We start from the raw sequence: 9,352 nt of genomic DNA on the forward strand, positions 1-9,352 counted from the left end.
TCTGAGGTTCGGCTGCAACTGGCCTAGATGATACGATCTGATTGTGATGATTCACCATGGCAGCGAAATTACAGCGCTTTGAATCCTTCAAGATCTAGCTCGAAAAAGGCGCTATATAAATCCGAAATTTATTTATTTTATTTATTTAAATTTGTCCAAAGCCACGCCGGCAGTGTTCGATTTACCACCTGCACATATATATATGCAGGTGACTTTGATTCTGTGCAGGTAAGTTTGATTTATGTACCTGCACAAGTGCATGTAAAATTTTAAATTACACAGTTGGAATCAGAGATACAATGTGCCTCTAAATCAAAGAAGTAATTGTGTCATTTCATAAGGCATATATCCCTTACAAAATGACACCAATTTTTATTTTTCATCTGTAAAAAGATGATTAGTTTCACAGCACAAACTTCTTATTTTTAAATTGTCTGCAAGTTATTAGTTTCACTTTGTGCAGGTAGATTTTCTATGTTACATGTACCTGCACAAATGCAAGTAACTTTTTTCTGCTAAATCGAACACTGCACCCCGGTTTACGGTTCAAAAAGTAATAAAATATTGTTCCTCTCTGGTTTACTAACATTGAACTTGTTCTGCTAAAACCTTTTTAGATACAGTGCTAATAACATTGTCGGATTTCAAGAGCAAACTGATAATGAGTTATGTTGCTTTACTGAGATTACTGTATGGGGTGCTCAAAAGTGAAAATTTTACATAATTTTTTCCCTCCATGCCCTACACAAAAAACCAATATCACATGAAATCCTTTTTAAATCAAATTTCCTTAACAAAATTCTAACTTTTACAGAAGTACATGTAGGGTAACTCGAGAAATATGACATTAAAAACATTTTGGGGGATAAATGCATACCAGGGTACTTAGTAATGTACAGGAAAAACCTAGAATCTACAACACAGAATGCAATACACTTGCAACAAATTAACATGTAGCTTGGGAGTAAAACTGATCACATTTTAAACTACCTTTTTAAATACCAAAACATGAGTACCGGTACATAAATTCATACCTTGTTGGGTTATAAAGTTGCTCAAAAAAACTAAATTCGAGAGGCACTAAAATCAAATATAAAACACATCAACCGTAGGCACCTCCACCCCAATTTCTTCTTTTTTATTAATTTCTTGGATAAAATGTAGTTTACAGTTTTGATTAGTTTGATGATAGTGGATAAATTTAAAAACCAGTCCGCTATCATAGGCAAAATAACTAATTATTGATCATATAGGATACAACCATGTACATTCTGCGTCAGTGTACTTTTTGTGGAACAAGACGATCGTACGACCAAATACTGTGATTGGCCAATTCTCAAAAGATGTACTTGCGCCCTAAGCGTGTAGTCTTTGTGTAGTACGCTCGACCCAATATCTGTGCATACCCCAAGTTGGTTATCATGATCAAGAATTAATATTTTGCCTATAGTGTATTGTAATAAACAGTTTGACATTTCCGCCGGAGGATATGTAAACTCATTAAGATGTGGCGATCCATTTCACGATAGGCTAGTAGTACAAAGTGACAACGTGTTGTATACGCGCGCGTTAACAGTGCGTAGTGCTGCGTCTCTGCTGCAGAGTCGGCACAATGTATGCGTCCGTGTAACCGTGTCGGTACTTTGCACTTCAGAGTCACTTGCATAACATTGGATTTTGTTTCTTACTTCTTTTGTAAGTAAAATGTGCACGACATTGAATGCAATGTCACCTCAGCTCGCACCACCACCATCATGACCATGGATTGTCAACTGCGGACTGCATGTACAATGTATACTACAACGCATGCCATTCATGCATTCATGCATCAGTGTGCATTGTTGTTGAGTAGATCGATTTTGCGGAAGCTTTACTTCAAGTTCAAACGAATCGTACCACACCTTCTTACATAAATATCGTACAAATTTCATAAGCCAAAGTCTATAATATATTCTTTAGACTTACCTTGCATAATTTTAAACAGACTACAGTCAATTCTAGTCCTATTTCAACACCACTATTTCACTACGGTCTGGTACAATATCGTTCTTTCCGATGGGCCGATGTTTACATGGATTGACCTTTTCTGAAAGTGCGTTCACCTTGAGTATGTGTAACATTATTTTATTATGAATGTTGATGTTAATAATTCATTTTATGAATTAAACAATGTTTCACATTATGAATAACAAAGATTACAGAATAAAACGTGTGTTTGCGAGGAATAAATGAAAACAGAAGAGTTTTTTCGCCTTCAGTTTATAAATATGGATGAACTATCGTCCAATCAGAGCGCTTCTTGATGACCTTTGTGAATCCTAATCAACGATGTCATTTCCGTGAGCTGCTTCCATAAAACTGAGAACTTCTTCGCATATAAAATCTTTTTCTTAGAATTAGCCTAATTAGGCCTATTAAAAATTATTTCATTTCATTTCATTTCATTTCATTTCATTTCATTTCATTTCATTTCATTTCATTTCATTTCATTTCATTTCATTTCATTTCATTTCATTTCATTTCATTTCATTTCATTTCATTTCATTTCATTTCATTTCATTTCATTTCATTTCATTTCATTTCATTTCATTTCATTTCATTTCATTTCATTTCATTTCATTTCATTTCATTTCATTTCATTTCATTTCATTTCATTTCATTTCATTTCATTTCATTCACATATTTCATTTCAATTCATTTCATGTCATCTTTCTTTCTTTCATCCATCTTTCTTTCTTTCGTTCCGGCAAATTACGGTCACCTGTGTGGTAGAGCTACTGAAATCGGAAGAAGATTTGACTAACATCCAATTTCTAGTAATGGTGGCGCTATTTCACTCAAAATTACCTAGTGGCAGGTGCCTGGCCATATACCGTAAAATGGGGTTACTACGGTCAGCGGGGTAACTTTGGTCGGTCAAATATATTTTTTGAATGGTCAAATAAAAATCGATATTTATGAGCATGGATGTGTGCTTGATTAATTTTTCAAGGGGTCAAATGTCACAAAAAATAACAACTTGCCCATATACAGCGAAGATCAATTTTTTTGATTTTTTTTTTTCGGGATGTAGGCATAATACTCTGACCAAAGTTGCCCCAAATGCGGGGTAACTTTGGTCAGGCTATTTTTAACCCCTATCGCACCCTTACAAAATTATTTTTAAATCTTTTTCAACTTCAAGGTGTAGAAGGGAACCCTAATGTCATAAAAAAGATGTAATTAGAAATAGAACTGGTTTTGTCTGGAAGCAGTGGTTTAAAAACTCTGAAAAGTGCCCAAAGTTACCCCATTTTACGGTATTGACTTTTAGCCTAGCGAAGCGAATTAGACCCGTACGCTTTTGTTATCCTATCAAATCTTAACTCTCCAGCATATCAATAGGCCTACGTGGGACAGTTGTAACAGATTTTGCATTTTGAGTGTAACAGGCTCTTAATAGGTAGCAGGTTATTAAATTTGCTTAAATTAGAGAGATTCGGGTCTTATCGATCATCCTTAATATCCCGCGCGAAGCAGAATTTATATGGCTAAAACAGATATATTAGGCCTAAATATATTTCAGCAGGCATGTCACGTGTTACAATAGGCCTAATGTCCCCAGGGTAAAGGGAAATTGTAACAGATGTAGTAGATGGGCAAAGATACTACCTGCTATCATCAGAAGATATGGGCATTGATAAACTATCTGCTATCAGCAGTAGGTATGGGCATTGATAAACTATCTGCTATCAGCAGTAGATATGGGCATTGATAAAATACCTGCTATCATCAGAAGATATGGGCATTGATAAACTACCTGCCATCAGCAGTAGATATGGGCATTGATAAACTATCTGCTATCAGCAGTAGATATGGGCATTGATAAACTATACCTGCTATCATCAGAAGATATGGGCATTGCTAAACTACCTGCCATCAGGAGTAGATATGGGCATTGATAAACTATCTACTATCAGCAGTAGATATGGGCATTGATAAACTACCTGCCATCAGCAGTAGGTATGGGCATTAATAAATTACCTGCCATCAGCAGTAGGTATGGCCATTAATAAACTACTTGCCATCAGCAGTAGGTATGGGCATTGATAAACTACCTGCTATCATCAGAAGATACCGGTATGAGCCTTGATAAACTACCTGCCATCAGCAGTAGATATGGGCATTGATAAACTATCTGCTATCAGCAGTAAATATGGGCATTGATAAACTACCTGCTATCATCAGAAGATATGGGCATTGATAAACTACCTGCCATCAGCAGTAGGTATGGGCATTGATAAACTATCTGCTATCAGCAGTAGATATGGGAATTGATAAACTGCCTGCCATCATCAGTAGATATGGGCATTGATAAACTACCTGCTATCATATAAAAATACGGGCATTGATAAACTATCTGCTATCAGCAGTAGATATGGGCATTGATAAACTACCTGCTATCATCAGAAGATATAGGCATTGATAAACTACAGCAGTAGATATGGGCATTGATAAACTATCTACTATCAGCAGTAGATATGGGCATTGATAAACTACCTGCCATCGGCAGTAGGTATGGGCATTGATAAACTTCCTGCCATCAGCAGTAGATATGGGCATTGATAAACTACCTGCTATCATCATAAGATATGGGCATTGATAAACTACCTGCCATCAGCAGTAGGTATGGGCATTGACAAACTATCTACCATCAGCAGTAGATATGGGCATTGATAAACTACCTGCTATCATCAGAAGATATAGGCATTGATAAACTACAGCAGTAGATATGGGCATTGATAAACTATCTACTATCAGCAGTAGATATGGGCATTGATAAACTACCTGCCATCAGCAGTAGATATGGGCATTGATAAACTACCTGTCATCAGCAGTAGATATGGGCAATGATAAAATACCTGCTATCATCAGAAGATATGGGCATTGATAAACTACCTGCCATCATCATTAGGTATGGGCATTGATAAACTATCTGCCATCAGCAGTAGGTATGGGCATTGATAAACTATCTGCCATCAGCAGTAGGTATGAACATTGATAAACTATCTACTATCAGCAGTAGATATGGGCATTGATAAACTACCTACTATCATCAGAAGATATAGGCATTGATAAACTACCTGCCATCAGCAGTAGATATGGGCATTGATAAACTACCTGCCATCAGCAGTAGGTACGTATGGGCATTGATAAACTACCTGCTATCATCAGAAGATATGGGCATTGATAAACTACCTGCCATCAGCAGTAGGTATGGGCATTGATAAACTATCTGCTATCAGCAGTAGATATGGGCATTGATAAACTACCTGCTATCATCAGAAGATATAGGCATTGATAAACTACCTGCCATCAGCAGTAGATTTGGGCATTGATAAACTATCTGCTATCAGCAGTAGATATGGGCATTGATAAACTATCTACTATCAGCAGTAGATATGGGCATTGATAAACTACCTGCTATCATCAGAAGATATAGGCATTGATAAACTACAGCAGTAGATATGGGCATTGATAAACTATCTACTATCAGCAGTAGATATGGGCATTGATAAACTACCTGCCATCAGCAGTAGGTATGGGCATTGATAAACTACCTGTCATCAGCAGTAGATATGGGCATTGATAAACTACCTGCTATCAGCAGTAGATATGGGCATTGATAAACTACCTGCTATCATCAGAAGATATGGGCATTGATAAACTACCTGCCATCATCATTAGGTATGGGCATTGATAAACTATCTGCCATCAGCAGTAGGTATGGGCATTGATAAACTATCTGCCATCAGCAGTAGGTATGGGCATTGATAAACTATCTACTATCAGCAGTAGATATGGGCATTGATAAACTACCTACTATCATCAGAAGATATAGGCATTGATAAACTACCTGCCATCAGCAGTAGATATGGGCATTGATAAACTACCTGCCATCAGCAGTAGGTATGGGCATTGATAAACTACCTGCTATCATCAGAAGCTATGAGCATTGATAAACTACCTGCCATCATCAGTAGATATGGGCATTGATAAACTATCTGCTATCATCAGAAGATATGGGCATTGATAAACTACCTGCCATCAGCAGTAGGTATGGGCATTGATAAACTATCTGCTATCAGCAGTAGATATGGGCATTGATAAACTACCTGCTATCATCAGAAGATATAGGCATTGATAAACTACCTGCCATCAGCAGTAGATTTGGGCATTGATAAACTATCTGCTATCAGCAGTAGATATGGGCATTGATAAACTATCTACTATCAGCAGTAGATATGGGCATTGATAAACTATCTGCTATCAGCAGTAGATATGGGCATTGATAAACTACCTGCCATCAGCAGTATATATGGGCATTGATAAACTACCTGCCATCAGCAGCAGATATGGGCATTGATAAACTACCTGTCATCAGCAGTAGATATGGGCATTGATAAACTACCTGCCATCAACAGTAGATATGGGCATTGATAAACTATCTACTATCAGCAGTAGATATGGGCATTGATAAACTACCTGTCATCAGCAGTAGGTATGGGCATTGATAAACTATACCTGCCATCAGCAGTAGGTATGGGCATTGATAAACTACCTGCCATCAGCAGTAGATATGGGCATTGATAAACTATCTGCTATCAGCAGTAGATATGGGCATTGATAAACTACCTGCTATCATCAGAAGATATGGGCATTGATAAACTACAGCAGTAGATATGGGCATTGATAAACTATCTACTATCAGCAGTAGATAAGAGCATTGATAAACTACCTGCCATCAGCAGTAGGTATGGGCATTGATAAACTATCTACGATCAGCAGTAGATATGGGCATTGATAAACTACCTACTATCATCAGAAGATATAGGCATTGATAAACTACCTGCCATCAGCAGTAGGTATGGGCATTGATAAACTACCTGCCATCAGCAGTAGGTATGGGCATTGATAAACTATCTGCTATCATCAGAGCTATGAGCATTGATAAACTACCTGCCATCATCAGTAGATATGGGCATTGATAAACTACCTGCTATCATCAGAAGATATGGGCATTGATAAACTACCTGCCATCAGTAGTAGGTATGGGCATTGATAAACTATCTGCTATCAGCAGTAGATATGGGCATTGATAAACTACCTGCTATCATCAGAAGATATAGGCATTGATAAACTACCTGCCATCAGCAGTAGATATGGGCATTGATAAACTATCTGCTATCAGCAGTATATATGGGCATTGATAAACTACCTGATATCATCAGAAGATATGGGCATTGATAAACTACAGCAGTAGATATGGGCATTGATAAACTATCTACTATCAGCAGTAGATATGGGCATTGATAAACTACCTGCCATCAACAGTAGGTATGGGCATTTATAAACTACTTTCTATCAGCAGTAGATATGGCCATTGATAAACTATATTTGACTAACATCCAATTTCCCGTAATGACGGCGCTATTTCACTCAAAATTACCTAGCGGCAGGTGCCTATAGGCCCTATTGAATTATTTAAAAAAAGCCTAGGCTATAGTGAAGCAAATTAGACCCGTCCTATAAAATAGTAGTAGATATGGGCATTGATAAACTACCTGCCATCAGCAGTAGGTATGGGCATTGATAAACTACCTACTATCAGCAGTAGAAATTGGCATTGATAAACTACCTCCTATCAGCAGTCGATATGGGCATTGATAAACTACCTGCCATCAGTAGTAGATATGGGCATTGATAAACTACCTGCTATCAGCAGTAGAAATGGGCATTGATAAACTACCTGCCATCAGTAGTAGATATGGGCATTTATAGACTACCTGCTATCAGCAGTGTATATGGGCATTGATAAACTACCTGCCATCAGCAGTATATATGGGCATTGATAAACTACCTGCCATCAGCAGTAGATATGGGCATTGATAAACTACCTGTCATCAGCAGTAGATATGGGCATTGATAAACTACCTGTCATCAGCAGTAGGTATTGGCATTTATAAACTACCTGCTATCACCAGTAGATATAGGCATTGATAAACTACCTGCCATCAGCAGTAGATATGGGCATTGATAAACTACCTGCCATCAGCAGTAGGTATTGGCATTTATAAACTACCTGCTATCAGCAGTAGATATGGGCATTGATAAACTACCTGCCATCAGCAGTAGATATGGGCATTGATAAACTACTTGCCATCAGCAGTAGGTATGGGCTTTAATTTTTTAATTTTTTAAAATTTATAAACTACAAGGTGTATCAAAATGATTGGTACCGGGATATGGGACATTTTCAAAAATAAATAAAAAATATAAAATTGCCAAATAATATTGTTTTTGTACCATAAATAGAAAGGGGCATGTGTTGACTTATTGATCTAATAATCTTAAGATATTAGATTGTTTCATCTGGACGCTATTGTCATTTAAACGAAGATCGTCGTAATCATAGTTTCACTTACAGAACACAAGATGAATAGGTTCACTGCTTGAACTATTTATTGCATACATGCTCTCAATCAATATCATTTCAGTCTACATAACATAAAATTGCTTCACAAAATGTACTTTTAGAAAGGTAGTTCCTGAAGTCTTTGCCTTACGACTATGGCAGTGTGAGGTGAAGCCCCATCTTGAATGAACTTAACAAAGGTATTTGTAGTAAAATAGAGCTTTGAAAATGGTGCTCTACTGATCCAGCGTTACGATGAGAAGTGTAAAAACACCTACTTTCCTTTAGAATCATGTAACATCTGAACGGAATGTGATATCTTTATGATCTAAAATTCTTAGAGAAGATAAAACTACTATATTTTCAAATATTAAAACAATTAACCCCAAACTGGTACAAAAATAGTAAACAAAAATCTGCAAAAATGAGAAGTCGTCGGTACCAATCATTTTGATACACCCTGTACCTGCTATTAGCAGTAGATATGGGCATTGATAAACTTCCTGCCATCAGCAGTAGGGGTATGTTCATTTATAAACTACCTCCTATCAGCAGTAGATATGGGCATTGATAAACTACCTGATATCAGCAGTAGATATGGGCATTTATAAACTACCTGCAATCAGCAGTAGATGTGGGCATTGATAAACTACCTGCTATTAACAGTAGATGTGAGTATTGATAAACTAGGTCTAGGCCTATGCCTGCTATTAACAGTTGATACTACCAGCTACAGGGTGTCCCAAAAAAAAGAGGCCCCTCATTGCTCCCTCTTTTTCTCCTATTTCTGAAAAGTTGATTAAAAATATTTTGGTATGTAAAGAAACCTTTATTCGTTAGCTTTAATAAACCAAAACAATTATTTCAATCGGCTCACAACTTTTGAAGATATACCCT

The sequence above is a fragment of the Amphiura filiformis genome, chromosome 1 (assembly GCF_039555335.1).
Source record: "Amphiura filiformis chromosome 1, Afil_fr2py, whole genome shotgun sequence".
Classification (NCBI taxonomy): domain Eukaryota; kingdom Metazoa; phylum Echinodermata; class Ophiuroidea; order Amphilepidida; family Amphiuridae; genus Amphiura; species Amphiura filiformis.